A 13,821-nucleotide genomic window follows, 5' to 3' on the forward strand; every position below is an offset into this window, starting at 1 on the left:
ACCTAGAGGGTCCTTGGAATCATAAGGACACTGCAGGGAAGGTTTTGTGTGCAGGGTTTTGTTATTTCCTAGACATCTGTATATCTCTTCTGCTTTGGGTTGCATCGACAAGGACCAGATCTGTGCACTTCTGCCCATCACTGTGGGCAGGAGCAAAGCAGCTTATCAGCAAAGACCTAACCAGTGGTGGTTTTAGCTTGATTTTTATTCAGCGGTGCTGAGCACACACAGATCCTTTTGATTTCAATGGAGGCTGCAGATGGTCAGAGCCTTTGAAAATCAGGCGCCCACTGTATGACTTTCTCAAAGAGCTCCCATGCATTTCAGTGATAGCTGAAATTAAAGGTCACTAAAGGACTTTTTATTCTAGTGGAGAAAGGTATAACAAGAACCAATGGCTGGAAGTTAAAGATAGACAAATGCAAATTCAAAACTTAGCATAATTTTTTAACAGTGAGGGTGATTGTTCTAATGGTTAATCTACCAAGGGAAATGGTGGAGTGTCTATTTCTTGATGTCTTCAGATCAAATCTGAATGCCTTTCTGGAAGACTGGCTAAAGCCTAACACAGGTTATCAGACTCAATGCAGGAGTAACTGAATGAAATCCCGTTAGACAGGAAGTCAGACTAGAAGATCTAATGGTGCCTTTTGGCCTTAAAATCTATGAAAATATGAAGTGAACTTATCTATCCTTTATCCACCTCACAGAGAAGTTGTGAGGCATATGTAGTTACCATCTGTGATGCACTTTTTGTTTACTTAACACTTTTAATCCAAAGCTCTCAAAGTATTAGGTACAAAAAGGTTTTAAAGGAGCAGTGTCTGTCACACCCTCACGTGCGTGTCAACCCCAATTTGTTGACTTGCTGTACAAGCAAAGGTAGGTTTTCATGGGAATTGCCAGCTGTTGCACTGAGAGGATTATAATCAAAAACAACCTGCTTTACCTATTTGCCTAATGCCAGCCTAATACGAGACTATGCCAGGACTGATGCTGGTAGGCATTATCCAGTGTCGACCAGCAGAAAATGAGACATCAGAACAACTGCTGGTCAGTTTATGTTTATATACTGTAATCGAGGGTAAGGATTTGGAAATGTGGATGTGAGAGGAGAATGGCGTGTATGTAGGAGTGGCACACAAATACTTACCTGTGATGTGGCATGTTTAACAATTGCTTCAAAGTGGAAAGAACAGAAGAAGATCTGCAGTTGATGAAAATGGGGATATGGGCTGGCTATCTTGTCTCCTGAATTTCACCCTCTGCCTAAGTGACACAATGATTTATTATTTTAAGCACAGATGGATACCTGTAGCTCCATAACAGGGGGAGTTGTGCAAAGCATAAACTAGTGTGTCTCTGAATCATATGAGCATGGCATTAGGGTGTGGTGCCTTTGCTTGCTTTGAAAATGTTGGCTTTGTATAAACAAAGTTATGACAGTCTGGAAGCACCCACAGTGGAGAAATCTCATGCAAGTACGTATCTCTATCCAGAAGGTATGCACAGCTATTTGTGTAAGTGCATAACTTTCGATAATTGTTTAAGAGGCACATTTGACCAAAGTGCCTGTCAATATCAAACTGAGGACTGGACTTCTTGGTTTTGTTTTTATTTATTTACAAATAAAAGAGAAACACAACTAAATACAAAAAACTACTATTAATGCAACAAAAACAAAAGACATGATTCCACTGGTCACATTTCTCCCACAGTACATAGCCATATTACACACAGTCCATAATGTATTGTATTGTATTGGTTTTAGTCAATACTGCAAAATATACAGAACTTGCAAGGTGACCAAGTTAATTGTGCAGCAGGAACATTAACTATCAATATTTATTGCTTTTGACTATCTGCTTAATGATAGGGGTTGAGAGCCTCACCCCACTTCAGCCCCTTTATGCAAGGTAAAGGGACTGCAGTGGTGTAAAGACCTCATTGTGGCTGGGGTAGGAGTCCCATATATAAAAGACATTAGAAAACAGGCACAGAATTTCTTTTGAATACAAATGAAAGACTAAAAACCACACATCTAAATCTTAATACAAATTGTGCATTTTCAATTTCTTCACCATTAGCTTGAACCTCTCCAGATGAGCTTGTCTAAAACAGGGAGGGATATGGCACATGTCCCAGTCAAGCCTGGCAAAGCTTCTGAAATGTCTCCTTTCTTTCTGAGACAATTTGGGTGGGAATGGCACTCAGTGAAAATCCCAAGACCTGATGCCACAGCCTGCCCTTTTAAAGCATAAAGATGTACAATGTGCATTCTCTTTAGTACTGTTCTCAGACACAAATTATTTTGAACATTGGACTGAGAGATCCATAATTGGAGCCATATAGTAAGAAAATTAAAATACTCCAGGAACAGGCTTAAAATGTTTTTCTTTGCTCAGACATATCATTTATCTCTCCCGCTGGTAGTACAGGAAGGGGGAAAAACACTGTGGGATCCTCATAAAGCTACACAAAGCAGTAAATAAAAAGATGTTGATGTACTGTGAGACTCTATTTGTTGAATACAACTTCTAACTAAGGATGATATTCTTTTCAGCTATCCCAGTCTTTCTATTAATTGCCACCACATGCTTTTAAAAAACCATATTGCTACAAATACACATTTAAGATTTAATTACACATTCTTATCTACTCACATGTGCCAAGCACACAGCCTACTGTAACAGATTAATGCTCCTAAAGTTGTTACAGAAAGGTTAAATAAAGTGTTATTGTTATGATACTGAATATCTTTATGATGCTAAAGCATAGACTGCTTGGTGATGCCACAGATGTGCCAGGTGTTTATCTCAAACTGGTGATTTTGCCAGTCATCTCTCACCTTTTCATCACCTACCAATTATTCTACTATGCATAAGAAGTATATCCCAGAGATCATTTCCTTTTATACATTTAAGAGCACAGTATAAATTCAAGGCATCCTAAGGTTGCGCTTTAATAGAATGAGCTCTCATTCTAAACCATCATAAATTTTAGTTTGGAAGCTTCTGTATGTTTTAGTTGATAACCATCCCTGTTTAGTAGCTACCTCTTCACTGTGGATACCTCAGGATCCTGAATTTCAAGTTATCTCTACAGTTCATGGGGAAAGTACGTAAATTTAAAAGACATAGCTTCCAAAGAAAGGGAGATTCTATGAAAAGTGATTAGTGATATTGCAATGTTAATATTACTCAGAAGTTTGGAAATACAGAGTTATGGTTCGCAAAGCAAGTAGTGAAAAGTCAAAAGCTCAACCTAAATTCTTCACCTTTGAGTTTATCCCTTAAAAAACAATTTCTGGAGTCAGTCAGAAATTTTGAAATGTTAAATCTTGACATATTGATCAAGATTTCAAATACAGAGGAAATAGGCGATTTTTTTGCAAACATAGATTTTCTTACAATATTACAGAACAGTCTTCAGACTTGGCTTGATTTAAGTCTGAAGGAACTTTACAAAACAAGCCAAGTTTGAAGTTTAATGTTTAATTAATGGCCTGAAAGTTTAAAGATTTTCACGTATTTTCATAGCTCAACTCAATTCTAGATTGATGTAGAAGAGCAAGGGGCTCGAAAGCACTTCTTCTTCACTTGTAAGTACCAAAGTTTGTTTTTTTGTTTTTTTTAAGGAAAGTGGGCAGAGGTTGGGAAGATGTCTGAAAAAAAGAATTATGGTTGGGAAACACAATCACCAATACTATATGAAATGAAGCAAAAAGAGCTTCAGAGTGTTAAGATCTACAGTATTGCTACGTTCATATTTTAAAGTTTATTGAATGCATGTATAAGTATTAAGTGTAAATTACATTTACACACACTTTAAGGTCCCTTTATGTAGCCAGAATGGTGTAAAGTGGCCTTAGTGTGAATGAAAATCAGGTCACCATATTTTATTTAGCTTGTCTTAGGTTAGTTTATGGGCCCTGTTTCTGAAAACTCCATTTCACAAAGGCTGACAGAAAGAGAGGGCCTTTTGTTAGAGATGAAACCAATATCTAGATCAAAAATCTAGTGCTACAGTGATGGAAGAAATCCCTTTGCAGAGGGAATTGGACCCGTGAATCAAATTTGTGACTAAACTTGTAGCTTTCTGTGGTGTCTTTTAAATAGTTAAAGATGACTCATGGTGCACATTTTCTTTATACAGAAGAATATAGAAATACATTTAAAATAAAAGACAGGAAGAACTCATTTAGGGAAACATCTTCTGCCTGATGTATGAAAGTTACACCCACATCACTCATTAATGTTAATGGGAGTTGTACAAACTAACTCCTCACACAACGCCCTGAAAATCTGCCTCTAATTCTCTTAGGAGGCGGATGCCTCACTTGTACAGGATCCCTGCCAAATCCAGAGCACTGAAGCTGAACAAGGGTAATCAAACCTCCTGCTTCAGAGCATAAGCTAATCACCGCAGGGCTTGGAGAAGGGATTTTTCCTCATAACATTGTATGTTTGGCCTGTTGCGTTGTGGGATTCCTCCTTTCTCTGAAGCACCAAATGTGTTTTATGAATAGGCTTTGCTTACAGTCTTTAACAAGTGCTGCTGGTCATCCAAGGAAGTTCAAAATTAAATGGCAGCTGTATGGGTCAATTCATTTCCAATTTATTAGCCATATTCGCTATAGATTACAGTTTATGGGGCCTGTTTCTGAAAACTCCTTCCACGAAGGCTGACAAAAAGAGAGGGCCCTTGTTAGAGATGAAGCCAATATCTAGATCAAAAATCTAGTGCTACAGTGATGGAAGAAATCCCTTTGCAGAGAGGATTGGACTCATGAATCAAATTTGTGACTAAACTTGCAGCTTTGGAAAGAATAGCTTACTAGAGACTTAATAGACTCAAACACTTTGAAAACATTTTGATCCTGAGTTTCATTTACACCAAGATTGCTTTATACCATTCTGGTAAAGGGGATGTAAAGTGGGTATAAATGTAATTTTACACCAGAAAGGTCTAAAGGAGTCTTAGTATAAATTAGAATCTGGCCCATTGTATTTATTTCTTGAAACATAAAGATCCATTGTAGTCCTAGGTATCACACTGCTACACACTTCTTTTTATTCACCCTTTCTTTGCTTCTTTTCTCCTCTTCTCACTGTCAATGTTTTCTTTCTTTCTGGTTTGTATACCTACCTGAAACCCAAGAAAAATTTTAATTGGAAAAAAACCCTTGTTCTATGCATTATGATAATTGAAAATTATTAATATAAAAGAAAAATTAAGTTAACTAATATGTTTTGCTTTGTGGGATTATAAGGTTGCCTAACTTTTGGTAATGGTTTTTATTACTAATGCCCTGTAGCAATAAATGATCAAATCTATTACACATGACTAACTATATCATTTATTGCTGTCTCCATGATTCAGTTGTGGCTAAATAGTTTCCAGACATTTCATATTCAGTTATACACTACAGTTAGACATTCAGTATTCCCTAATTCTGAATAATAAAGTCAGCATATAAACATAGCATCATATACATCATGTAGATACTGTGCTGATAGCAGAAGACTGTGTTTCTTCTATTCGTGGCTCCGCCATGGAGTTGCTGTGTATATTCATGACCAAACACTTCAACTCTGTGCTTCAGCTTCCCCATCTGTATATCAAAAGTAACAGCCTCCCTCCTTTTGTGAAGTATTTTGATACTCTTGGAGGACTCTCAAAGAACCAAGTGTTATCAATTGTAGCTGTGGCTTTGCTAAATCTGTTATTAAATAACACAAAGAGTTGCTGAAAATTGAGAAAGTTTGCTTGAAAATAACAAGGAAAGCTGTCTTCAGCAGTCTGACCTTCCTCACTCCCCTTTTTATTACAACTAGAAAAAAGTTATGACTATGCATCTTTGGTGCATTAGATCAGAAGCATTTATTTGTCCCTTATGAAAAAGCAAAATATTACACTTCAAAAATCAACTAAGGACAGCATTTTTTTCTTTTATCTTTTCTTTTTTTAAAAGTCAGTTTGGTAAAATTTTCAGGAAGAATAGGATAACCAGGCCTGTGAATATGAAAATGCAAGGGAGAAAGCAATACAAATAAAAAGTGGAAAATCCTGAAGTCTTTTCCCACAAATGGCAGAACAGCAAGTGTAGTTTCCTGCACTTTAGAAGATTTTAGACATGATTTAGGCCAACTCAACGAGGGGGATGGATGACTAACTCACTAAGTCCTGCTCTACAGACCTTATACTGGCTATAACTATCTCAGTTAGGGATGTGTTTTTAAGAGAAATAGTTATAACAGAATAACGGATCCCTTGTGTGGACACAGCTATACTAGTATAAAAGTGTGTACAGTGGTATATAGCTTATTCCCCTTCTACAGGAATATGCTATACCAACATAAGCACTTTATACCAACATAACTGCGTCCACACTAGGAGGTCATACCACTTTAACAATGCTGTATAGTTAAAGTAGTACCATACAACTTTGGTGTTGAGACAGGGCCTTAATGGGAATGAACTCACTATAGGAAAGAGGTAATATCTTTTATGGGAGGAACTCTGTTGGTGAGAGAGACAAAATTTCTTAATGTTTTGAGAGAGTTGTTAGGCTATGCCTGGGTAACGAGGTGTAAATTGCACACTGACAAGTGGGTCTAAGTAAAACAACATGCCACAATATACACCTGTCCCATACTAGCTATAGTTACTTCAGCGCAAAAAGCCACATGGAGGTGTCTGTCTCAGTGCTGGCAAAACTTGGAAAGAGCTATGCCTATTTATGATAGAAATCTTATTAAAATTAATCAACCCTTGCATTTAACAGCCTGGTGAAATTCTAAATCACTAAAATGATATGCTACAGTTGAACTGTTCAGTTTGCTCATTAATTACATCAAAAGTTATCTCTCTTTGTGACACTTGATCATTTGAAAGCATGTCAAGATGTTAAATCAAAAATCTTTCAGGTACAGTACATGTTTAAGGAAATAGTTATATTTGAACCAAAGCATATACCCTCAAACTAATATACTTATCCAGAAAAGAAAATACTAAACAGGAATCAGTGTATTATGCCAAAGCAATAAGTATTTAGTGAAAAATATACTTGATCCAAAACCCATATGCTGTATTCAACACAAGCTCTTATAGAGTCTGATTCCTAATCAAGTTCAGTCTCATAAAGGTACAGCAGTGCTCTTTGTATAATGTAGCATAGAGTTACCATGATTTTCATGCATACTGTCCATACGTATGTATACATACATGCTATGTACAAATGTAAGATGACCACATTACTCATGCGTAAAAGGTGGTTATAAAGGTCTTCCCAAGCAAATGGCAATAATAACTTTACACTGCATCATCAAGTACCTTGTTTATGCTACCTATTTGTCTTATTTTGTTAAATCTCTTTTTATTCCCTATTTGAAGTACCTTATTTACTATGGACCAGATTCTGCCACCTTTCCTCACTTTGAGTAGTTCCTTACTTACTAAGTACAAACAAAATGATAGTCTACATAGTGATCATGGTCTTGATTCCCCCCTGCCCCGTTGCTTGGCACAGGAAAAAAGGAGTTGATTACAGTTACAGCAATCTGGGGGACTTTGAACCTTTGTAGAAAGAGAATGGCAGACTGCAGCTTCACTATGTTCCCTCCTCTCCCAACATGCCCCTTAAACAGGCTTTACATCAGCAGGTGCCAGAGAATTTTTCTACCTATGCCAGAAAATTCATCACTAGCCAGCTATGGCCAGAATTTAGTCCCCTTGTGCCACATGAGTAGCTGGAGAGGAGAGCAGAATCTGGCCCAATGCATCAGTTTTTCAATCTGTTAAATATGTATGATAATGCCTCCTTGAACAGCGTACAGCATAGCATTATAAATTGTTTGTAAAATGTCCCTTAAAATACTACTTGCTTGTTATTCTTTATGTAGGCACCCTTTACTAGAGGGGCCTCTGAACTTTATTGGGAGTGTTCCAGGGGAAAAGCCTCTGTGCTGCAATCTCGCCTTAGAGACTACAACTCCCACGATGCCTTGGGGAAAGAGGGAGAGACTTCCTCGTGCAGGGAGAGCAGGCAGTGGACTCCATTTTGGGAAAAGGCGTGAGATTTCTGCTGTGGCGCTCTGTCCATACCAGGCAGGGTGGATTTACCATAAAACACACACAGTGCCCCAACAACAGGGGGCCCCAGGGCCAGGCACCTCAGCGCTGGTGCGCCCCCTGCGGGGGGGGTGGGCTGCTCCACGGGAGTGGGGCTGCGGAGGTAGAAGCTGTGGGGAGCAGGAGAGCAGGGAGGGAGGCTCACCGCAGCCTCAGGGGAGCAGGCAGGAGGTGCGGGTGGTGGGAGCGCTGCGAATGTGGGCCGGAGCACTCAGGACAAGCAGAGGGCAGCCGTGCAGCCGGCCAGAGAGAAGCGGCGCTTTGAAGGGGAAACCTGCTGACATTTGGTGGAGCCAGCTCCAATTGCCAGAGGGGTTGTGCACTCGTTGCCTTGGCTGTACTGATACACAGAACCAACAGAGTGCTGTCTCCAGCTGCAGATCTTCAAGTGCGCCCACGCAAGCGTCTAGGGCTCTGAAATCCAGAGGAGTGTACACTCCAGGGTGGGGTAAATGGCAGCAGTGTAAATGCCAGTTACGTAAGTTTCATTTATTACTGTATATTATATTTGTTAATTGATCTTATTCAACTGCCCCCAGTGCATTTCAATTAGTAGTGACATTTAATCGTAGACTGTTTTATACCCTGATTTTTTAAAGTTAAGTAAAGGTGCGTTAACTCTAATTTAAGTATATTGGATGTATTTATAATTGATGTTTCTGAGTTACACCCGTACCACAGATTATATTATTATTAGAAAAACTTTATACCTGGAGGTTCCCAAGGTACACCATTGAGTGTGTACAGGGGCCAGCCAGGTGGAGGCACTGCCAATTTTAAATTCCTTTAGAAGTAAAGTGACTGCGGCAGAGGGGTGAATAGAAGATTCCCACCTATCCAACAGCACCACGGGGATACTCAGGATCTTCTTTAATGTCAACAACATCAGGCACCCAGGCACACAGGTGAGTGTTTCCTGCTCCCAAGTAACCCAGGGAGGAAAGGGGGGTTACGTTTAATATCTGTGTTATGATAGCATCCAGAGTGGGGCTGCAGTGTGCTATGTACAAACGTGTATGAAGTTACGGTCTCTGCCCTGAAAATCATATAATCTAAAATGTTCAGTGCATTCTGATATGTTCTCCAAACACCAAATCATCCAAACACCCTGGTTTATGTCAGTAAAATCTTGCAGTGGAGAAACTTTGTACCACCCTGATTTCTAGAGTGCAGTAATGTATCAGGGCCATGTTGTTCAGAATGCTTGTTTATCTTGGGTTCAGCTGATGTGCTACAGAAATATGTTAGACCCTTAATCCCAGTAGGAAACTGAAACTGTGAGAAAGACAAAGTCTGGCTGACCTCCTACAAGAACAAGCAGCAAATCCTGCTGAGAAACAGCAGTAGCAAAAAACATAGGGTATTACCATAGAATTCTGTCTTGGAGTATGACAACTGTTTGAAAAATGCAATGATGGAAGAAGTAACTGCTACACCCTCCCACTTCATCTGTGTTAAGGACATAACAAATGGTGTATTGAAATCTATACTGGTAATAGTGTCAATGAGGAATCAGGATTATACATGATACTTCCTCAATTTGTTATGCCTCATTAGCATTGTGGCTTATTACATAGAACTATACAGTTCCCAGGCATTCCCTCCTGGGTTGTCCTGATGGATAATGGAAATAAAGAAAGGAAAGGCACGGGTGACACAGTGCTCTCACCACATTTATCAGGGGTATAGTTAGCTGGGTTAGGTATGCTTCACATTTTCTACCAGAGTCACATATTGATCTGAATTAATAGTTGTGCTCACTTTGTACTTTTCCGGATAGCACTAACCACATCTGAGGCTAACGAATAGACAACCTTATTCTCAAAATTTATTATGCCAAGAGAGAGAGCAGCAAATATGGTTGTTTACATCAGAAATCCAAAGCTCCTCTCAGTTTGAGCCATTCTCTGCTGCCTGTTCTCATTGGAGGCAAAATTCAATTGGTATGTAAATTTAATTGCTACATTTGGCTCTACTGATCTTGAATTTTGTTTGTTTGTTTGTTTTTTTAATAACTAAATGATTATTTTAAGGGACAGGGTTCACAGTTTTGTTGTTCAAATGGGATCAAGTTTTGTTTCTGCAGTTTGCTTTTACCACACTTAGCTGAACAAGCCAAATAATGGTCTCACTTATGCACCCTAATAGTGGAAAAATATAAAACCTGTGCTCAGATACTCTCTCAACTCACACTGATTCAATGGGAATTGTGCGTCTAGTACGAGGTCCGCTGCTGCAGTCTTTTAATGGGTAGAGCAACCCACTGAAGCCAATAAGTAAAAATCACATATTTTTGTCTAATTATGGATTTAGCCATAATTTAGGCTTAACTTGAGGCACTTGAGTTTGAATATTTTGGTTAAAGTGACTAGCCAAGGCAGCATTGCTAGGGGAAGGTTTAGGATTTTGAACTCAGGAACCCTGGGCTCCCAGCCTTGTCCTCCATCCGCTAGTCATTATTAGAGGTGCATTTTGGTTCATAGTTTACATTGTTTTTAGTATTATTTTATACCAAGTTATAAAGTGGGAAGATGATAAAAGGTTTACTGTGACTAAAAAGGAGGGATGAGTAATTTGTGCCAGCTAACACTAATCATCATCCTGTAAGGAAGAGAATGGAATGGAGTTTTCCATTCAGCAGTCAAAGGGGAGCAAAGGGCAGTAAAGGTGTGAGACCCAACCAAGAGTGGCAGGAATCAACCAATGATGAACCAGCAAGTAATCTGCAGGGGATCTGTTAAAAAAGGAGTAGAAATAGAACAGATGTGTATGGAAAAGTGCTCCCTCTCTGAAATCAGAGCTCAGGGTAGGCTGCTATGAGGTGGTCTGGCATAGTGGTCTGACCCTCTCTTAAGCTTCTCTTTCTTTCTCCAGAATCTCAGCTGCCCCGAAACAAGCTTTTAGTTAAGATTGTGAAGAAAATATAAATGTGAAGCAAGAGTAAGCAATGCATGAATTTACAGGGAACTTGAACCATAGCTCTGAGAGGTGTGAACTACCCCCAGGGCCGTCCCTAGCTATTCTGGAGCCCTACGCAGCCCCCCAGCAGGGGTGGGGGCCCAGGCCTTTACGGGGAGGGGTTCACGGTGGGGGGGGGTTGCGGGGCTGGCTTGAGGGGGAGCAGGGGGGGGAACTGCCCCCCAGCACTCCCCGAGGGCACGGCTGGGGCTGGGTCGCTGCACTTCCCGCTGCTGGGGAGTGCAGGCCTGGCCCTGCAGCAGTCCTCAGGGGAGTGGGGGTGGGGGAGGGGCAGAGCAGGGGCAGGGGCAGAGCAGGACAGGGGCTTTGGGGCTGGGGCAGAGCAGGGGCGGGGGCTGGAGCAGCATTGCAGCTGTGCAGGGCACCAGGAAATTTGGTGCCCCAAATTCCCTGGTGCCCTACTCATCTGCGTACTTTGCGTATGGGTAGGGATGGCCCTGACTACCCCCTTCATCTCAGGGACTGTTAATTCAGATGCCCAGTAACTATTTAAATGTCAACAATAGTTGAGTATTTCACTCCTCATGGAGGAAAGGTGAAGGAGCGTAACAGATCTGCACACCTTACTGTGAGTGAGGCCTCATTCGGGTGTCACACCGTAGTAGGAGATACAACTTTTTCTTCCTCCAATCAAGAAGGACCCAAGTCTGAAGACCCCATAGGCATATTTAAGCTTAGTGGAGCCAAGCTGAAGCAGCCCAGAGAGCATACAATCATATTTTGAACATCTGTACAGTCTTCTGTGAGTGGCATCTCATTTCGGTGACTTGCATGGGCAAGGATTATGGGAGGAGCTTGGAAGACTAACCACCTTTTCCCTCCCAATTCAACCTATCTAAAGTCATTAGAACCACTCCTAAAAACAATGAGTGGCCAACATTTTCAAAAGTGGTCTCAGATTTTGGGTCCCCAGCTTGAGAGACTAGAAAGTCTGAATCCACCTTGAACTTTTTAGTCAATTACTCTCATGCGAAGATTAAAAATCTTTTTTGTTGTGACGGGTACTTCAAACTCCTAATTTGTACAGGAATGTCCTGATTTTTCTGGGTGTTTGGATACTTCAACCTTCTGTTCACTTCAGTAAAACTAAATTTGGATTTTCCTGACATAATAAACTGCACTTTGTCATAGCATCAATCATGTTTCATTAATTTCTGGACAAATGATCACAGGTTAGAAAAGAAAAGCTTAAAAAAAGACAATTAAAATTAAATAAAATCAGTAAATGTAGACCAGTTATAAACAAGCAAAAATCTTTTTTTGCTAGAATCATAATTCAAAGCCAATTCTAAAAGTGACAAGAAAAGTATTAAATATATCTCTCTATCTTTTTAACCTTTATACAGACAGCAGGAGCACTGCGAGCTAAATTTGCATTTCATAGCAGGAAACAAAACCATCCCACACAGACATGATAAATCATCAGAAGAACAATGAGATGCCCTGACACATGCATATGTTTTTTCTAAAATCACACAAAATGAAAATATGAGACAACTCAATTTCCATTTCAAAGGCTTATTAGCCATAACTAAGTCTTTCTGCATCAAGAGCAATCTCACTGAAATTTGAACAACTCATTCATTTCCATCAGTGATTTCCTGCTTCTTTATTGACAGTTAGCTGCCCTAGTTTTTAAACAAAACTGTTCTCAGTTACATAGGTGCAACAGGGACACAGGTTATTTTCCAGTGATAATTTAACCAAAGCCTAAAAGGGTCATTGTTCTAGCAAATATACTGCATAGGAAATGTTCATCTCTAGTTTAATTCCACTGACTTCCCCGAAGATACACCAAGGATAAATCTCTTTATTTTTTAAGTAGAATTGGTTGGGGAATTTTCCATCAGAATGTCTTTCCAACAAAAAATGCAGTTTCCACATAATGAAATTCTTCACTGGAAAATGTTGACTTGCTGATTTTTTTAAGGGGGGGAAGATGAGAAAATCAAAATGAAATATTTCATTTTGGGTTGGTTTGAGTTAAATAGAAATATTTCATTCCTTTAACCGACGCTAAATATTTTGTTTTTGAATCAGTTCAACATAATATTAAACTGCATTTCCCTATCGGTGAATTGCCTTATGGAAGTTGTAGTTCCAGCCCCCACGGGCCCTTCTGATTAAATGCCTCCAAACTTTAGTGGTGGGGGAAGGGAGTTGAAATTCAAAGATGGAGCTTCACTCTCTACTTTGGACCATCTCAAGTGGGTGCAGCATTATGCTCATATGGTCTTTTCATATGTGAAGGCCTGATCCTGCAAGTACTTTCTAGCAAGAGTACTTGCTACCCGGCATAGTCCCACTTGATTCACCTGAACTATAATGTTTTGTCATTTCGTGGGACTAATCACTGTAGTAAATACTACATTTGGAAATTAGTGTTTATAGCAGCAGACCCTTAGGTAGTTAGACACTAAAAAAATCAAATAAAAAACACTTTTAAAAAGTAGCTCTTTAGTTTGTCAGGTTGATGAGGGGAACAGAGTCACCATGAAATAATCTCCAGTGCACCTGAAGAAATTCTATTCATGCTTTTTTTTTTTTATAAAGAGATGTGAGAACTTTTTTTCACATCAGCATGCAGCTCCATTCATATTTAGCACTAGTTTTTAATTCATTACTCTGCAACTGAAAGAAACAGAGTAGCAATGGTATGAGATATGCCAGCCACCCCAGATTAGGTGTAGGAAAATGCTGTTTCAGCCA

General features: G+C 39.6%; 1 long non-coding RNA gene across 1 annotated transcript in view; it reads left to right on the forward strand.

The window, feature by feature from the left end:
- Positions 1-13,821, forward strand: part of LOC141985286 (uncharacterized) — a 113,907-nt gene that overhangs the window by 97,740 nt on the left and 2,346 nt on the right. Inside the window, exons 2-3 of the long non-coding RNA XR_012638900.1 lie at positions 3,540-3,601; positions 8,924-9,038. This is a non-coding gene — a long non-coding RNA (uncharacterized LOC141985286). The remainder of the gene's footprint in view (positions 1-3,539; positions 3,602-8,923; positions 9,039-13,821) is intronic.

The sequence above is a fragment of the Natator depressus genome, chromosome 1 (genome assembly GCF_965152275.1).
Source record: "Natator depressus isolate rNatDep1 chromosome 1, rNatDep2.hap1, whole genome shotgun sequence".
NCBI classification, from domain to species: domain Eukaryota; kingdom Metazoa; phylum Chordata; order Testudines; family Cheloniidae; genus Natator; species Natator depressus.